At 34.0% G+C, this 20534-nt stretch overlaps 1 long non-coding RNA gene across 1 annotated transcript in view; it reads right to left on the reverse strand.

The window, feature by feature from the left end:
* Positions 1 to 19426: 19426 nt before the first annotated feature.
* Positions 19427 to 20534, reverse strand: part of LOC309657770 — a 28517-nt gene continuing 27409 nt past the window's right edge. Inside the window, exon 2 of the long non-coding RNA XR_014261887.1 lies at positions 19427 to 19564. This is a non-coding gene — a long non-coding RNA (uncharacterized lncRNA). The remainder of the gene's footprint in view (positions 19565 to 20534) is intronic.

Here is a 20534-nt window from a genome sequence, read left to right on the forward strand (position 1 = left end):
GTTTTCTTTTCCATTTAGAAATAACCAGCTTTAGAACAAAATCACTTGCTTTTTCCTTAACAAAACCATCTCCATACCTTACACATTTTCTTACACTGAAACACATTCTATTTCTATTATTATATCTGGTAGCTTTAACTGCATATATTAACTGGAATTCTTAATCCTTTGAAATATTATTTTTTAGTGAAAATAAGAAGTAAGCAATTATGAGCTTTATTAACATTTTGTAGCTTGGTGAACTTATAAATACGTTTTGTAATTTCTAGGAACATATGCTACTTCATAGTACAATCTTTCAGTAAAGCACAATATATATTTACTAATAGACCGAAACAAGTTTAGTCTGTGTAATAAGAGGTCAAAAGTCGGTAAACTTAAAGTTGTTCAGCAATTAATGTTTCAATGTTTTATCTTACTTGGTAATGATCTAGACATTTGATGAATTCCCATCATTTAATTTAACCTAGCGAAACTCAAGCGTGTAAATTAACAAAGAGATTCAGGAAACTATTCAAGTAAAGATGTCATAAAATAATTATTGTTAAAAAGTTCACCTAGAAACTCTTATCTCATTTACATGCATTCATTTGTTTTTAACAATCGTTTGTTTTTACATTCATTTGTTTTTAGCAATCATACTTAGATTACTCATAATGTTTAGATGAGACATTAAAGTAATTAATCATTATCTTAATTGTTTTTTTCTTTGGCTGACAAGTTGTGTAATAGAGATAATATGAGCTTATTTGACTTTTAGTAAACCTAGTTAAAAGTGTTATACTTAATTCTGATAACCCTAAAGACATGAGTATATTAATTAAACCAACAAACTTAAAACTAGCCTTTATTTACTGAAGTTTTCCTCGATCACCTCAACTTGAAAAATATTTGGGCTAGTTTTTATTATATTTTTGATAAGTTTTATTTAGTGCTTGTTTGCTTAAGACAGTTAAAAGGTGCTTGTTTGTTTAAGTCAGTTAAAAGGTGCTCCTTTACAAATTAATTTTGGCAATATCATTTAGAGATAGATAGAAAAAAAATCACATCTATACATACATACAGATACAGACAGAGCTCTCATAGTTTTCATTTTAAAACTTTAGTTATGAATCAGGTACAGTACAACACTCACTAGTTTATAAATAACAGTTGTAATAAATTAAGTTCGCTAGCCCAGATGGCTAAAGTCTTTTATTATTTGTGTAGAAGACTTTTAAGATCTGTAATCGGTCTTGATAAGCAATTTTAAGGAGGCTGATTGGGCAAGCGAGTCCATTTAGCAGTTTGTGTTTAAAAAGGCTGATTTCCCTTCTTTTCTTTTAATTTCAGGTTCTACTGATTGAGCTAATCTGGGCTTAGTCCCAAAGCAATGTAGGCTCTGTTTACATTTCAAAGATGTGATAAGATTAATAACTTGAAGGGACAGAGAAAGAAAATGTAAATTTTCTCCAGGGAGTTTTGGAATACATTTATCTATTATCATAAGTCTTAGGATAATTATTATTATTTTTTTCTCAAGTACAGGACAATTTTGCTCCCGTAGTCTGATCTTTTATGATATCTACAAGCATTTTGAGAGTAATAGGTGAAGCCTTGGGACTAGTAAAGTTAGTTGGGTTTTGACTTGCTTCTAGAGTTGTACTTCTGGTTTTGCAGAGATTTGTAAGACAAAGACAACAGTTTCTATTAGCCCTTGAATATTGGCTTCCAACTGATTTATTTTCTGATTTTTTGCAGGAAGGCCTGGGGAATTGCTGAGGATATGGGGCAGTTTATAAGAAGGGGAATTTATGTTGGATTTTTGTTTTAAGTCTAATTACTGTTCTTTCAGTATCTTAATCTTAGGGAATCTTAATAAGGGATTCCCTAAGGCTAGCTGTTATACTTTTTTTTTCCCCTTTTAATTTGATACTCTCATAAGTACGAATATGACAGCTGCTCAAGTATACATGAGAATATATATATATATAAAAATATATATAAATATATATGTATGAGAGCCCTCAAGTATATTCCTTTTAAATACAGCCAATTTAAAGGACCCACCCTCTGGCCATTGATGAGTAGGATCTTACATTAATTTCAAATAGCAACTCAAGCCAATAAGCCTTTTAACGGAAAGACCGTGAGGTAACTTTCTAGGCCCAGAATAAATCCTTACCATGGACCCAAGCAGTGTCCCTGGAGAGGGCACAGATGATGCAGCCCCCGTGATCAAAAAATTCACTCCCAAGGAGAGTGTAAGAGAGCAAAGGCCTTTGTTGCACAGGTGGTAAGGATGGTATAGTGAAAATGGTGTTTCCAGTCTCACGGAAGTATGAGGTGCCTCCCGTTATAAATCTGCTAATCTGTGACACTGGGCAGGTGCTATTGAAATTGGACTTTTCCAGAACTAACAAGGCAATGAACACTGAGATGACAAAGGCCCTTTATAGATTGGGATCCCTCATGACAAATTCCTCCAAGAGCTGGCATGGCCAGACAAAGAGCATGCTGTTTTTGACTTCACCCCCATGCTATTCAGCTGGCCACCAGATGCACCCTAGTAAATGCACCTTCTAGATGGTGCTGAGCAGAGCGAATATTCTCACTGGACACAAAACCAGTCTCTTAGGGCACCGAACAAGGTGGAAGGAAAAACCTCATCTGGTTTTTACATAGTGGACCCACAGAGAAGTTTGTCAAACTAGACACAGGTCTATGAGAACTGATGACTCACCAGTCTGTGAGGCCAGCTTGACAGTAGGCTTATGAAGGATCTTTGCCTGTTCTTCTGCCCTATGGTTCTTTCTCCTTATGACAAATAGCACAACTGACAGAGACAAAGAAAAACAGTGACTGTCTTTGAGAGGAAAGCCTGAATAAAAACCAAGAGTGCTCATCTAACAAATACCAGAGTTGTTATGTGGCCAGAAACTAGCTCCACAAATATTTTCTCCTGCTAATTTAAATTGAGAGAGAGAGAGAAAAGGGACTCTTAACCACTTTCCTTTCCACCAGACCTTGCAGGCAGAGATCCAGAAGGCTGATATGGTAAGAAATCTTACCTTCTACTGATGTTTGTCAGATGTCCCAGGGTCTCTCAGCTGGGTAGCCTTGGGGCAGAAAGTGGGGTCCAGCCAGTCTCCTGGCTGGTTCACCAGCTGTAGGGGAGGGCGAAATTTCCCCCTCTTGTGCTCATGAGTTCTTGTGGCTGGACTAACAATAAAATTGACACAGTACAAACTAACAGGAAAAAAAGGAAAATTTTTGATTTGTGTGCAAGGAGGTCTCATAGAAATAAGGCCTGAGAAGTGGCCAAAGAAGGCAGCTTTTATACTTTTTGGACAAAGAAACAATACACTTGTGAGGAATTGACAGGGCATAAAAATCTTAGGCTTAGATGCTTAATTAGTAAAGAATCTAAACAGAATTTGGGCTTGAGGTGGTAAATTAAGGAAGTAACAAAGTTTGTTTATACAGGCTTCTTGTCCGAATTTCATATCTCTGGTGAAAAGGGTGTCTTTCTACCTTCAGATGCAGGGAGTGCACCTTTCACAGGAGACATTTATTTCCTGCTTTCAGGGAGACAGAGAAGTGGGTCAACATGTTTCTTGCATTGGTCATTTTGTAAGAAATGTTCATTCGAAATAATCAGTATGCCATTGAGGCATATTTTGGGGCAGGCTGCCCTGAGCCTCAACAAAAGTCATACAACTACAGGTATTAAAAAGGATTATGAGAATATCGTAAGTATCTATATGTCAATAAATTAATTCAAGGACAGATAATTAAAATCTTCCAGAAAATAGAGAGAGAGGGAATGGTTTCCAATTCATTTTATAAATCTAACAAATTTTGATATCCAAATTAAACAAGGACAAGAAAGGAAAACTATATGCCTTCCTTATCCACAGCCATGCTTAGATAGGGACTTTGATTTTCAGAAAACAAAAAAAAAGTTGTTTGATCAGTGTGAGAACTTAAAAACTTGGATAAATGAGGAGGTCTATACTAAAGGGACTTAGAACATATCATGGAACAGAAGCCACATTTTGAGAACAGGTGGCAGGCAATTTGCAGATCAAAGGTTATCAGATTTCCTTATGTTTCCTATTAACGGTAGCTATTAAAAGCAAAATTTCTGATGACGGGAAATCTTGATGACGGGAAATCTTTTCAAAAACATATCCATAAGGGATCTCAAACTGGCCATGCTGGTTGAATTGCCTTCCTGGGAGGTTTTGTGTGATCATCCCAGAATTTTAAAACATGTGTGTGAATACCTTTAGGCAAGGTTAAGTTCTTGCCTGTGAAGAGTCAACACGTTTTATTTGTTTATTTTATTGCTGTAAAAAACACATAACATGAGATCTAGTCTCTAAACAAAATTTAAGTGGACAGGAAAATGTTTTTCACTATAAGCACAGTGTTATACAGCAAATCTCTAGAACTTTTTCATCATGCATAATTGAAACTTGTTACCCACTGAATAACAACTTCCCTCTTCCCCAGCCCCTGGCAACCGTGATTCTACTTTCTATGAGTTGACTACTCTGAATACGTCATGTAAGTGGAATCATGCAGTATTTGTCCTTATTTCACTTAGCATGTTTGTGGCTTATTTCATTTAGCATAATTTAAAACAGTACAGCTGCTATGGACAGCAGTATAGAGCTTCCTTAAAAAATTAAAAATAAAATTACCATATGAACCAGCAATCTCACTTCTGGGTATTTATCCATAAGAATTAAAATAAGATCTTGAAGAGATATTTGAACTCTCATATTCATTGCAGCCTTATTCACAATACCCAAGATGTGGAAGCAGCCTAAATGTCCACCTATGGATGAATGGATAAAGAAAAAGTGACATACACATATATTTTATTTTTATCTTCTTCCAACCAATTTGGTTTCCTCCTTTATTCCTGCCTGGTATGGGTTGTCAATTGAGTTTGCAACTCTCCCTCTTCACCCTTCTGTTAACCAAACCTAGTGTCCTGGTGTGTATATCACCATATTTTTCTCCACGCTCGTATTACCATATACAAATGCATACAATATTAATATGCATTCATAGAGATTTTTCTCAGAGTTTTACAAAGCTAGGATCATTTTATTTACAGTATTTTGAATCTTATCCTCTCTTAATAACCATGAAGGAAATAATTTCAAATCTTCAAATACTTGGCTATAGTTCTAACTTATGTGTACTGTTTCAAAGAATAGATGTAGCACATTTGTTTTTCAGACATTTCTCTATTAATGGACTTCTACTTTGCTGTCTTCGTAAAGAAAAGATCTTTTATTCACTTCATATTTTCACTTCTTTATTTTCTCGATTTTCTTTTTTTGAAAACTTATGGGGAATATTGATTCTGCTTGATTTGACCCTCTCTAGTTCCTCTCTTTTTTGCCATTTTGTTTTTTGTTCTCTGTCCTCAGACATTTTCTAGATGTCTTTCAGATCCTCAGCAGTTGCTGTTCAACTACGCAGTATTTTATTGGATATTTTCATGTTGCTAATTTCTAGGAGTCTGCTTCTTTATATTGAGGGTTTTTTTCTTTTATAGAAGTAACATCCTTAATTTGCAGATACTAATTAGATTATTTTAATGTACTCACCATAACTAGTTTACTTGTCTGATGCTGAGAATAGATAATGACAAGATTTATTTAGCTAATACCTGCCTTTAAAAAGGAAATTCTATTTTAATGACCTCCCATTCACCCCACTGGTGAGGGAGGGCTTCTTACCCTGGAGTTACATGGTTATAGAGGTGGCTGGTACATGACACTTGCTACCGGACAGATGAGATTGCCAGCAGCCTTTCAGTAACATACACTCACAGACTGGGAGAGGAGGACACAGCACATGGTGGGACCCAGGGGAGCTGCACCTGGGGACAGAGTGAACAACCAGGGGCTCTGGGAGGCAGTCGTAGTAGTAACGAGAGGAAGAGGTGGCCCCTGGTATCCCTGGAAGGGTTGATTGACTTTTTTGAATAATTCCACTGGCTGACAGGGTCCGGAAACATGCTACTTGGGTATAAGCGGGACTGGCCTGGTTTCCTCAACAAGAAGGCTTGTTTGGCTAAGGGACCTTCTCTGTGGGAATAGAGCAGGGAGAGGGATTGTGGTTAGGCCATTCCAGCTTCTCCTGGTTTCACAAGATGAGAAAACAGTGCATAAGGTTGCACCTTAGTGTTAAGATTTACACCACAAATTCAAATGTGACATATTAAATATGATGAAAACTCAAAAAAAAAAGATAACAAAGCTCTGCATGATATTGTTGGAGAAAAATTAAAAAGAAGACAAGAAAATTCACTTATATATCTTACAGTTTTGTCAGTTGTATCTCAATAAAGCTGAATTAAAAATATAAATAAAATTAAATAGTAAAAACCCCAGGAGATTCTTTAAGGCCCAAGTTGATCCATTTTAGTGTTTAAAACAAATAAAGGCATTGTAAAGGCAGATGAAGCTTATTTGACTTGAAAATAATAACAGCTAGAGACCCGACTAAGATGACATTTTAAAAAATCTATTCACATATATTTATTTCTATAAAATAATATATCAACTGTGGGCTCATAGTAGTTTTAATTAATTTTAGTGTGTTAATGTGCTTGGAAATATATATCAATAGATTGAGGTAGACATGTAAATAACATTAGTTTTTCTATGTATCTTACTGATAAGGATGCCCATAATTAACTTCTAAATTTAAGATTACAGAATGTTTTGTACAGAATTTAAGCAGTGCAGGTCTCTCTCTCACACACACACATACACACACACAAATTTGTTTACTGAACACTTTCATACAATCCTTCAATAAGTATTTATTGTACAGTGTGCACTTCACTGAGCCAGTCCCCAAGAGGAATATAGACATACTCTCAGTGTGTTCGTGACACAAGTGAGGGGACAGATGCAAACATACAGAAATTTAATGGAACAACCTGATGAGGTTGAACATGAGCCAAGCGTTATGGATGTATGTGTGAAAGATGAAAACAGTCATGGTTAAAACTGTTAATATACATACAGGGAGATGTTAAATTGACATTAAAAAAAAAACAAAACACAGTAGCCCAATACCTATTCAATGGCTTCTAGAGCGAGTGTTTCAAATTTGTAATTTGATATTTAATTTATAATGATTAAACCTGTATAGTAAATAGACTATTTAATTTTCAGAAACCTATTTATAGTAATTCAGTTAAGCATATCTTGACTATTATTTTACTAAATAGCATCAAAACATACAAAAAGATGTAGTTCATCTTTGTGGAGATGGCTGTATATTTTGTTTTGTTTTGCATAAGTAGGCTTCTTTTGTATGTTTTGCTTAGGATTTTTTTCCTACGTTTAAACTATTTTAATATTTTTCATGCCACTACATATATATATTTCTCATTCTTTCTAATTGCTGCACAGTATTTTGTAATTTGCTGTATTATAATTTATCTAATCCTTTCAAATTTGATGGTCATTTAGGTTATTTTCATATATTTACATTTATAAGCAAAGTTAAATGAAAGCTTTTATCTGACTCTGTCTCTCTCTGCAGATATTTCTCTAGGACAGTAAGCAAAATGTGGAATTTTTACTATAATTGTAATTTTTTAAATGTCCTTTTTTTCTTTAAATTTTTAGTTTTCTTTGGGATTTATCTTTTTTGGCTGTTGTTATTGGTGAGCGTTTTTGACATTGTCCTTTATACTAATGAATAAATAATTAGTTGAATCAGTTTAGATAGTAGCACATGAGCTTTAAGATGTGCATTTTGAAGTTACTTGGCTCATACAAATTATTCTCTGAAGTAGAAGGCTGGCTGCAGAGAGATACAAATGAATGGAGTTTATAAAATATCAGGCTCTGATTAAAAGAGTTGAGCATATGAGCCAGAATTTACCTTAACTGCAGGTTTAGAATCAGACCCCAGCTGCTTACAAGTCTCTGATCCATTCAGATCCACCATCCCCCACCGATAAGATTTAGGGCAAGATGTGATGTAGCTTCATGATGACCATTTGGAGGTTGATGGATGAAGAGAGAGGAGTCAATAATGCCTAAATTTTATAATTTTCCATGGTGCTCAAAACAGGCTCCCCTCCAGGACCTCTTCTGAGTCAGCCCTTTAAGGTAAATCTCAGGGCCCTTAAACTCAGCAGTAATACTGTATTTCACACAACGTTATGCGCTCAGTTTGCTGAGAGCTGCATGGTGTTGTTCATTACCACTGAGAAAGGCCACTGCAGTGTGGTAATAAACAGAGGAAGGCATTTGCCAAATCTAAGTAGCCTCAGATTTATTTCTTGAGTTTCAGAAGCATGGTCAGTGAACTGAATAAAATGATCTGTGGTTTGTCTTTGGGCAGCACAACTGTACCAGCAAATATGAAACAAAGTTCTCAGAAAAAAGAAAAGTCTTCTGAATAGTTACTATGCAGTGATTCTCAATCTTGGCTGTACCTTGAAATCATCTGCAAAACTATTTCAAAAGATTGATTCCCAGGACTCTCTGGGACCATTTGATTCAGAATCCCTAGTGGTAGATTCAGGTATTGGCATATTTTATGGTTATCCCAATGATTCTAGTGCATAGCTAGCTTGGGAATCACTATGGATTTGTGGATAAAGTACAAGTTTCCTGGCTTGGAAGACTTTGGAAATCTATATCAAGTAATTATGACTTTTCCCCATGTGAACAATTTACTATATTTCCCTTTGGAATAGTGTTGCCTTTATTGGGTTTGGGAGGTGTATTTGTGCATGTGTGCATGTGTGCATGTGCCCCTTCTCTACCATTTTATTGTGGAGGATTAAGTTATAACAGTTTTTGCAGTTTTCTCATATACAGTGATCCTGAGCCCATATCAAGGTATTTAAGTTTTATGAAGCTAAGTTTTCTAGTTTTGTCCTGGGAAAAAATACGTAGGGACAGATACTCCTCCTTCAAGACCTTTCCATTTGTAGAGGGATAAGGTAAGGGCGGACTGGCTTAGTTCACCTCAATAATAATACAGTAACTCTATAGTTAATGTAATAATTGATTAAAATAGTGCTTCAATTACTTACTGTAATTAATGTCATATAGTCCACCTTTCTTTTCTGTAACTCAGAGAAACTATGAATATGCATTTCACTTGCATATTTATGGATGTGGCTTCCTATTCTTGGGCTTATCTCTTTATTATATAACACTAGCCAATTTATATTTTTTAGTATAAAAAAAATATTCACTAAACTTTCTGGATTGGAGTTGATACTCCACCCTATATTATTTTATCATTACTCTTATCAATGTGTGTATTTACATTTCTAAATTTTTATTGCAATTTCAGTAATTAGATTCAATTCAGAAATGCATATATTTGGATCCACAATCTTGAAAGGAAGACATTCTTATTTAATTTTGTTTTATTGATTATAAAACACATTTATTTTTTTAAGTATTTATTAATATAGTTGAAATGGTGTGTGGTTTTATCTCAAATCTAAAACCATGGCAGAAATATTTATAGAGGGAAATTATGGGACTTGTTAATAACAAAGTCAAGTATAAGGTATCAAAAGTGTCTGCAAAAATGCCTGCAGCAAACATCATCGTAGTTTATGGTGAAACTATGAAAGCATTCCTCTCGTGATGGAGAACAAGAGGAGGGTGCCCGTTGTTCCCACTTCTCACCATCTCAATGAAGATGGTCCTATTCATTTCATTAAGACAAAGAAAATAAATGATTTTAATGGCATAATTTTAGTATAAAATCCCCAAAATCTAGAAATAAAATATTAGGTTATTTAGAGAGTAAGTATAAATTCAGAATACATATACAAAAAAAAAAAAAACCTAAAAAACAATCAATTGCATGTCTCTTCTTCAACAACAGTTAGAAAATAAAAACACAAAACACACTTGAAATAGCATTGATAATATAGTGTCTAGGAGTAAATCTAAGTAAAAAAGATTGATAAGGCATTTATGGAAATAATTATAAAATTCTATTTTAAAATATGAACAAAGTCTTAAATGGAGAAAGGTCAGTCTTCAGATTTATCTGTGGATATAGCATTAACATGCAGTCCCTATAAAAATTTCATTTGTTTTAAGCGACTTAATAATCTCACTAGATTTATATCAAGGAGCAAACATCAAAAATATTCATTCCTGAAGAAGAAGTGTAAGTATGTCTAAAAATGTATCAAGATTAGTGAAGGTAAAGAAGTTAAAATATGGTATTGAAACAGGGATTGAAAATTTGAACAATGGCACAGAATCAAGAGGCCAGAGAGAAACTGAGACAAATATTTAAATTTGATTAGAGTCTGTTCTGGTTATTTATTACTGCATTAAAATCTACTCCAATATTTAGCATTTTAAACAAATATTGACTTTATTTGCTCATCAATCTGTAGGCTGATCTCATTCTTCTGGTTCACATGGTATGGATGGGGGTGCAGGGATATCTGGAAAGTCCAAAATATTCTCACTCAAATGGACTGGAGTTGGTACTGTACCAACTTGTTGGCTAATATCTCAGCTGAGGCAGTCAGTAGAGAGCCTGGTTTGCCTTCATATGAGCCTGTCAGCATAGACACTTGGGTTTCCTTGCAGTAAGCTGGGGGGCTGGGTTCCAAGAAGGGCTCTTCCCAAATGAAGATGGAATCTGCAGATCGCTTAAGGTACAGTTTTAGAATTAAACAGTGTGACATCCCACCTCATTTTGTTGTTAGAATAGCTCACAGGATCAGCTAAGATTCAAGGGGAGAGAAAATAGACTCTCCTCTTGATGGGGGAGTGGCAAAGTCACATGACAGAAAACCATGTGGAATGGGAGGTACTACTACAGCCAATTTGCAGACACTGTCTACTTCAATATGATACTGGTTGTCGTGCATCACTGGGGAATTAATGGTCTTTTCAATTAACTGTGTTGGGACAATTGATAATCCCTTAGGGGGGAAACAAGATAAAACTTCAGAGTTTTTGTTCTAAATTAATAATTAGACATCATAATTATTGGCGCATGATAAACAACACATGATAGATGTTTGTAACTCATATGACCTGACAAAGGACATTAACCTGAATATAAATGGAATTATTCAAAATCATTCAGAAATAGAACACACAAAAATGTACAAAAGAGATTAATCGAAATTTCAAAAAAATATAGAATAAATGCCTTATAATATATGATATATAGATATATATCTATATATATCTATATATCTATATCTATATATTATTATCTATCTATCTATCTATCTATATTATCATCTATATTATCTATATATCTATATATTATATATATCTATATATATCTATATATCTATATCTATATATTATTATCTATCTATCTATCTATATTATCATCTATATTATCTATATATCTATATATTATATATATCTATATATATCTATATATCTATATCTATATATTATTATCTATCTATCTATATTATCATCTATATTATCTATATATCTATATATTATATATATCTATATATATCTATATATCTATATCTATATATTATTATCTATCTATCTATCTATATTATCATCTATATTATCTATATATCTATATATTATATATATCTATATATATCTATATATCTATATCTATATATTATTATCTATCTATATTATCATCTATATTATCTATATATCTATATATTATATATATATCTATATATATCTATATATCTATATATTATATATATATATATCTATATATCTATATATTATATATATATCTATATATATCTATATATCTATATCTATATATTATTATCTATCTATCTATCTATATTATCATCTATATTATCTATATATCTATATATTATATATATATCTATATATATCTATATATCTATATATTATATATATATCTATATATATCTATATATCTATATATTATATATATATAATTATAATATATGAAAGGATGATCACCCTCAATCATGGGAATGCAAATCAAAACTTAAATGACATTTATCTTTATATTCATGAGATCGGAGAAATAATCAGCAATTACCATATATTTACAAAAATATATACACACACACACCCCCAAGATATATACCAAGATATATTTACAAGGGCGGGTGCTCACTCTAAGTTCATTTTTCCTTGAGGATTTTTTTCTTTCAAATGAAAGGATTTATTAGACACCATGTGACTCCACACAGAGTTGTGAACAAGGTTGTAAAAAACGTGCACTAGATTTGATCCTTATTTCAAAGCTTAGTTCTAATGGCATTTATAGTTCAAAGGCTTTCTGATTTGTATCTTTTCGTAGTTACTTATTCCCAACGTACACATCCTTGAATCACTGGGCCTTCTTTATTCTCTTTCATTTCATCATTCACACCAGCCAGGTCTTTTCTGTGCTCATCCCTTTCTGGTAAAACGTTGTCAGATGTAGCCAAGTGAAAGCAATGCATACCATACCACTAAAATTCTGCTTTCCAGACTCTCCTGCCAATGCTAGATATTCATGTGTATATCATCTGTCTTTTAAATTATTTTCATCAAATATTTTACCATATTACATGTGTTACATGAATTTTTATCTTTCCAGCTTCCAACAGTTCTTCCATTGCCCATTCATATGCTTCTGTACAAACACACACACATACACACACACACACACACACACACACACACACACGATGTGTGGTAAATATACATAAGTGACAAAAATTATAAAGAAAAATAGGATAATTAATAAAAATAGGAACGTGATTATTTCTATGGGTGAGAGGAAAGGTGGTGCTCATAAGAAAAACACAGTGTGTTTCTAAGATATGTCATAAATTGTTTGTCACCTGGTTGATAAGTACATGCATTTATAATCTTATACTGCTGTTTAAAATTAACAAATACGCTTTCAAACACTTTTTTCATATATGCTGTAACTTTTTTGCAGTTAAAAAATGCTAAGTGCCCCAATTAGACAGACCAGGGCACTGACATTGCTTAAAGAGGCTGACTTTAAGAAAGATTATTGAGGACTGGATACGTCACATGTAAGGTAACTATATGGGAAAGATTCCTATTGGAGAAGAATAGAAAGTTGAATACTATTTGCAGAATATCAAAGCAAATTAAAGAATCATTGGACAAATCCAGAAAGCTAGTGAGCATTGGGGTCCAAATGTGAATTTAACACATAAATTAGGAAAGAAAACTTATTTTGCTAGGAAAATATGAAGTCCCTTCAGAATTCTTTCAGTTTTTTGAAATTAATACAAGTGGCTGGCTGTTGACATTGAGTGCTGAGTGCAATATAATAAAATAATAAAAATATTTTATGTGGTATAAAAAATATATATATGGCCTTTGTCCCAGGGCCTAGCACAAAGCTCCTAAAACCCTCAGAATTTCCTGAGTGATAGGAGTGTTCTTTTTTTACTCCTAAGGACCCCCTTTTTGAGCACCTCTGAGTTTATGCTAATAAGGTAACTTAAAATGGGGCCCCTAGATAGCTCAGAATTGGGGCTGGTCACCAGAAAGATCAAGTGATTGAAGGGTTGGAAATATTAGCCCCATGCATGGATTTCTGGGAAAGGGGGGGTGGGGCTACAGATTAAGCTCTATAAAAACTCTTGAATAACAAGAGTTGATGAGATTTCAGGTTGACGAACACACACATATGCTGGGAAGGTGGTACACCCCAGTTCCTGGGGTATAGAGGCTTATGCACTTGGGACCCTCCAAACCTTGCTCTATATACCTTCTCATCTGGCTCTTCACATGTAGCCTTTATAATAAACTGGTAAACCATAATGAAATATTTCTCTGAGTTCTATGAACTGCTGTAGCAAATTAATAGAACGTGAGCAAGGGCTTGTGAGAGTCTCCAATTTATAACCAGTTCACTTAACCTGTGGGATCGGATGGTGTCTCCAGTTACATAGTGTCAGAATTGAGTTAAATTTGTAGGACATGGTGAGTCAGTGTCCACTGAGAATTGGAGAATTCCTTGGTGATGTTGCAAAATACACGTTAAAATTATATTATACTTAACATTGCAATTAGCTTAAAATACACATTATATATATATATATATATATATATATATATAAATATAAAACAATGACAGAGATTTAATGTGTGTTATTGTATTTTTGTTGTTCAGATCATCAAATTTTCATCAGACATATATATATATATATATATATATATATATATATATATATATAATACACATACATATGAAAGAGAAACAGCTTAGATTTTTAATTTTTATTTATTAGTTGGTTTTGTTTTTGTAAGCAGAAGAGTTCTTGTAAATGCAGTAAATGTTTACTAATTCAAAATAATTCAATTGTCCATAAAAACAGACCTCTGATATTCAAGTAAACCAATTAAAGTGTTGGTGTGAGTGCATGCTTTTTTAATAAGCACTATAGCTATTCCACAAGAGAGAATGAGGAAAGCTGGGAATATAAATATAATGCCAAAAATATTTCAAGAGCAGTAAGTCAGAAATTCTAAATCTATAATTCATCACATGAAAAAATAACTCCTCTCAGAACTAAGAGTAAAAATTTGTTCTGTCAAAATCAGTTCTTGTATTCAAAGTACAACAACAGCTGTACTAAGTGGTGTCAAATATATAATGTTTCCTTTATTTCCTTTACACTGTAATTTTTGAAGATTTTGAAAGATAACTTGCTTTGATATATAAAACAAGCAGAGAGACAAACAGACGTTCAAGCATAACAAGGAAAAAGAATTAGTTCTCTTTTTCCATTGTGGTCTTATTCATATAAGGCAATTTAAATTCTTTTGATTGGTGCAGATTGATACCTAGAAAGCAGCAGCAGTAAAGTAGTGCTAAAAGGAGCGCCAAAATTAAAGAGACAGTACCAAATATTGATGAGGATGTGGGGCAACTGGAAATGCCAGATATAGCTGGTGGGAGTATAAATTGGAAAAATTACTTTCTAAAACTGTTTGGCATTGTTTATTAAAGCAGATTGTACGTATTTCTTGAGGTATACTTGGAAACATACCCTTCCAGGTATATACTCAACATAAATGCATGTAGGTTGCACACTCATTCACACATACATTCAGGTACACATACAATAATGTTGATAATAGCACTAATCATTATGGTCTCAAACTGGAAACAACCCAAATGCCTGTTATCAAGCAAGTGAATAAATTAATAATAGCAGGTTCATAAAATGGAGTAATACATTGGATGACAGTATATCACCGATAGATTGACAAAAGAAGCTTAAGTGACTTTACCAAACCAATACTGGGCAACGGAAGAGAAGCCAGGCAAAGAAAACACATAGTATACTAATCCATTTACAGTAAGTTTGAAAGAAAGCAGAACCACACTCAGTTGTTAGTGGTCAGGATAGTAGGTAACTTTGGGAAAAAGGGGAGAGCAGGATTGGAGGCAGAACAAGTGAGCTTCTGTTTCTTGCTTTATATATTAATTACATGGGGGAATACACTTTATGATATTTCATGAAACTGAACCTTATGATGAATGTACCTTTTTATATGTATGTTAGTCTTATAAACAGTTGTTTTGTTGTTTTTAATGTCAGCACTAGAGAAATCATAGCATCGTTTCCTGATCATTTGGATTAATGCCTTAACTCTCTTTCTCTCACATAACTGATGTCACTGGATATCCAGAAGTGTTTCTAAATTGTTTCCTTAGCAATGAAGGATATTGATCTGTTGAATTTTCTTTTCTGGTAATATATTTGTCTGATTTTTGGATCAGGGAAATGCTATTATTAAATAGATATTATTTTCTCAAAGAATTAGATAATATAGAAGTGATATTATTTATTTCTTAAATAAACTTTAGAATCAGGTTGTTGATATCCATAATTTAACTTGCTAGAATTTCTATTGGGATTGCACTGAATCTGTAGGTCAATTTGGAAAGAACTCATATCTTGACAATATTGAATCTTACTATACATGAACATGGAATACTCTCCGTTTATTTGATTCTTGTTTGCATTTGTGTATCAATTTTGCATTTCTCTAATGACTGGTGATGTTGAGCATCTTTTCATATGCTTTTTGGCTGTTTTTCTCCAGGTTTCTAATGATTAGTATTTTTTAAAATTTATTTTATATTGGGGTATAGTTGATTTACAATGTTGTGTTTGTTTCAGGTGTGCAGCAAAGTGATTCAGTTATATTATACATATATCCATTCTTTTTCAGATTCTTTTCCCATATAGGTTATTACAGAATATTGAGTAGAGTTCCATGTTCTATGCAGTAGGTCCTTGTTGATTATCTATTTTTTATATAGTAATGTGTATATGTTAATCCCAAACTCCTAATTTATCCCTCCTCCTCACCTTTCCCCTTTGGTAACCATATGTTTGTTTCTGAAGTCAGTGAATCAGTTTCTGTTTTGTAAATAAGTTCATTTGTATCATCTTTTTAGACTCCACATTTAAGTGATATCATATGATGTTTGTCTTTCTCTGTCTGACATACTTCACTTAGTATGATCGTCTCTAGGTCCATCCATGTTGCTGCAGATGGCATTATTTCATTCCTTTTTATGGCTGAGTAATATTCCATTGTGTATATGTACCACATCTTCTTTATCCATTCATCTGTTGATGGACATTTAGGTTGCTTCCATGTCTTGGTTATTGTAAATAGTGCTGCAATGAATGTCGAGGTTCATGTATCTTCTTGAATTAGAGTTTTCTCTGGATATATGCCCAGGAGTGGAATAGCTGGATCATATGGTAGTTCTATTTTTAGGTTTTTTAAGGAACCTCCATACTCTTCTCCATAGTGGTTGTACCAGTTTACATTCCCACCAGCAGTGTAGGAGGATTCCCTTTTCTCCACACCCTCTCCAGCATTTATTGTTTGTAGACTTTTTGATGATGGCCATTCTGACCAAATTATGTCCTCCAAAATTTATGTGCTAAAACCCTAACCCAGCTGTGTGACAATATTTAAGGAGGTGATAAAGATTAAATGAGGTCATAGAGGTGGAGCTCTGATCCAATAGAACTGGTATCCTTATAAAAGAGGAAAAGACACCAGATCGCTCTTCCCCCCACCCTGCCTCTCTCTCCCTCTCTCTGCCATATGAGGACATATTGAGAAGGCAGATATTTGCAAACCAGGAAGAGAACTCCTACCAGAAACCCAATCCTGCCAGAACCTTGATCTTGGACTTTCCAGCCTTCAGAACTGTGTGAAAAGAAATTTCTGTTAAGTAAAAAAAAAAATTGTTTTTCATATTGATTACAATGTCAAAATGATATGTTGGACATGTTGCATTAAACAAAATATTATTGAAACTAAAAATAAAATAAAATTGTTTCCTTAAACTCCAGTAAAGAGAAGATAGATAAGTATTAAGAAGCAGGCTGATATATAGGACTGTTTTTCAAAATCATTCAGACATTGCTTTAAATATTCTAAAACTTATCAGCTATGTTACCTTTGGTGGAGGAAATGTATTCCTTAATGTATTAATTAATTAATTAATTAATGAAGCCACTTCCATATAAGCAATTGTTTTATACAAAAATAATGTGAAGATGAATAAAGCACAGACCATCCTTTCAAGAAACTCATGAAACACAATTTGAAAGGGAAACAAAGATATCATTATAGTATACCATGGTAAAATAATGTGGAAGAGTAAAATATATTTTGTAAGATAATAAACTCTAGGAGACTTTTTTGGATGAAATGCCAACAAAGAAGAAGTGCATTCTAGACCTAAAAGACACCACTGGAAGGAAGTGAGGCCAGAGAACTGAGAAGTTCAGATTGCTGAAGTAAAAAGAATGGGGCAGGGAACAAATGAAGGGCTGCTGAATGATGTACGAGCAGGATAGTGAATATATGTATGACACTAGGGCTGCCATACAAAATACCGTAGACTAGTCGGCTTAAACAGTAAAAATTTATTTCTCACAACTCTGGAGGCTAGCAAGTCCTAGATCGGTGGCAGGCAAAGTTGGTTTCATTCTGAGTCCTCTTCTCTTGTCTTGCAGCTAGCTGCCTTCTGACTCAGTGCTCACGTGATTCTTCTTTGTGTGTGAGGCGAATGGGGAGTGAGAGAATGAGAGAAAATGAGGTGGGGAGACCGCTTGAGCGCTCAGGTGTCTCTTCTTACAAGGGCAATGGTACTATTGGATCAGGACCCCATTTAAATTTAATTTCCTCCTTACAGGCTCTATCTCCAAAGGCAGTCACGTTGGGGGGTTAGAATTTCAACATATGAATTTGGGGAGGGGCACAAGTCAGTCATAGAAATGTACAATTTTAATGAGTTTATTTTAAATTAAATTTACATAAAATGTACAAAACCCATATAATGAAGGCTATACATATTTGACTACTTATTTACTTATTTATATTATCTAATTACTAATTATCTAATTACTAAGAACGAGAGACAGATGCCATGTTCCTGATAGAATCTTTAATAGTTTCAACATGTCATTTCTTCCTAAATTGAGCTATAAATTATATGTACTTTCAACAAAAATTTCCAAGGAAAAATATTAATATAAGATATTTAGAAAACCTTTAATGGTGCTAATAAAATTTTGAAAAGGAAGAGTGATGAGAGAGTTTATTCTTCCGTACATGAAATGTACCATAAAGTTGTAACAATTAAAACAGATATTCATGAAGAGATTAGTGAATCAAAATGAGGAAATACAAATAGATAATTTTTAGGTTTCTACTTTGAGTTACTAGATCTATAATATAAATAGAGGATGCAGGAGGGAGATAGATAATAACTAATAGCTGACATTTATTTTGCTCCTACCATGTACCAGCCATTGTTCTATGTATTATCTCATTTAAACCCCACACAAACGAGCTGAAATAGGTACTACTGGAGTGTGTTTTAGAGCTATGAGACTGAGGCACAGAGAGTCTAAGAAACACCGAAGTCACACAGTTTGAAAGTCACACTATAGTACAGCCCGTATGCAGCCTCCTAGGCAGTCTGACTCCAGGACCTACTCTTGAACTGTTAGCTAAACTGCAGCAGATTCAGCTTTGATCATGTTGAGCTGAAGTTGCCTGTGTGATACAGAAGTGGATTGAGGAGGTGAGAAGGAGGCTAATACGTTTGATACTTCAGGGTGAGCTTGGGATTTTCATAAGATGGTCATTAGGGGAGTGGATGGTGGGCAAAGAGTTAGATTAAATAAAACACAGAATTTATTGGACAAGATAAAGTGAATACAATAGATTCCAAGAACAAGGAATAGAGTTAGCTTCAGACATTTTGAATATGATTATTTTACTCTTTGGGACAACAAAACAATGACCCTAATCTTCATTTCTTTGAATACTTTTATTTTTATGTCTTTGTGTGTCATGTTTCTCTCATTTGTATGGTGAGAAATGGATATAACTGGATTATACGTCCTCCCTTTTTTTTTTTTTAAACAAAGCTCTCTATTTATTTATTTATTTATTTATGGCTGTGTTGGGTCTTCGTTTCTGTGTGAGGGCTTTCTCTAGTTGTGGCAAGCGGGGGCCACTCTTCATCGCGGTGCGCAGGCCTCTCACTGTCGCAGCCTCTCTTGTTGCGGAGCGCAGGCTCAGGACGCGCAGGCTCAGTAGTTGCGGCTCACGGGCCTAGTTGCTCCGCGGCATGTGGGATCTTCCCAGACCAGGGCTCGAACCCGTGTCCCATGCATTGACAGGCAGATTCTCAACCACTGCGCCATCAGGGAAGACCCTCCCTTTTTTTTAAATAGAGAAATGAAATGCAAGAAAAAGATGAAGACACTTCCAAATTTTTTACTATATTCTACTATTTGTCTAGAAAGTATTTTTCCCATGACTAAAATTTAAATTGGCCTTCACCTGATATGATCTAGCTGTTACCATTTCAACTACAACTATACTCATTCTCTCCACAATGGAAGATTATGTGTGGCCACATCACATGCTGCATCCCAGTTGCAAAGTGATATTATCTCTAGCTGTTATTCCTTCTCTGGCCCTCAAGAACAGACCAGGTGCTTCTTCTCATTATCCTGCAAAATTTGAGCTAAATGAGAAAAAAATAATCACCCCCAAAGCTACAGATACACAGTTTTGGACAGAGAAACACAATATGATGATATGGTTATGAAGAGTTATTAAGAAAATAATTTTTGGAATCAGATATGCCTGCATTTAATTTCTAACCTTAGCATTTACTAGTGGTATAACTGTATGTCTGTTATTTCACAACTCCGTGCTTTGTTTCCTCATTTATAAGAGAGTCCATAGGAGTTAACTTGTTTCCATGTGCTTATAATGTACCCAGGACTCTTCAAAAAATGTATATCTGTTAACTCATTTAATCTTTACAAGTATCTCTGTGGGAGATGATACTTGTATCCTTAGCGAATATGAATGACAGAAGGACAAGGTGACTTTCTCAGTCACAGAAGTAAAATTTGGTAGGGCCAGGCAGAGCTCTCTGGGGCAGCAACTTGCCAGAGCATCAGATCAGAGAACTGAAACCTGCGAGGGAGAATGTTCTTG

The sequence above is a fragment of the Balaenoptera physalus genome (assembly GCF_965194825.1).
Source record: "Balaenoptera physalus genome assembly, chromosome: 3".
In the NCBI taxonomy this organism is placed as follows: Eukaryota; Metazoa; Chordata; class Mammalia; order Artiodactyla; family Balaenopteridae; genus Balaenoptera; species Balaenoptera physalus.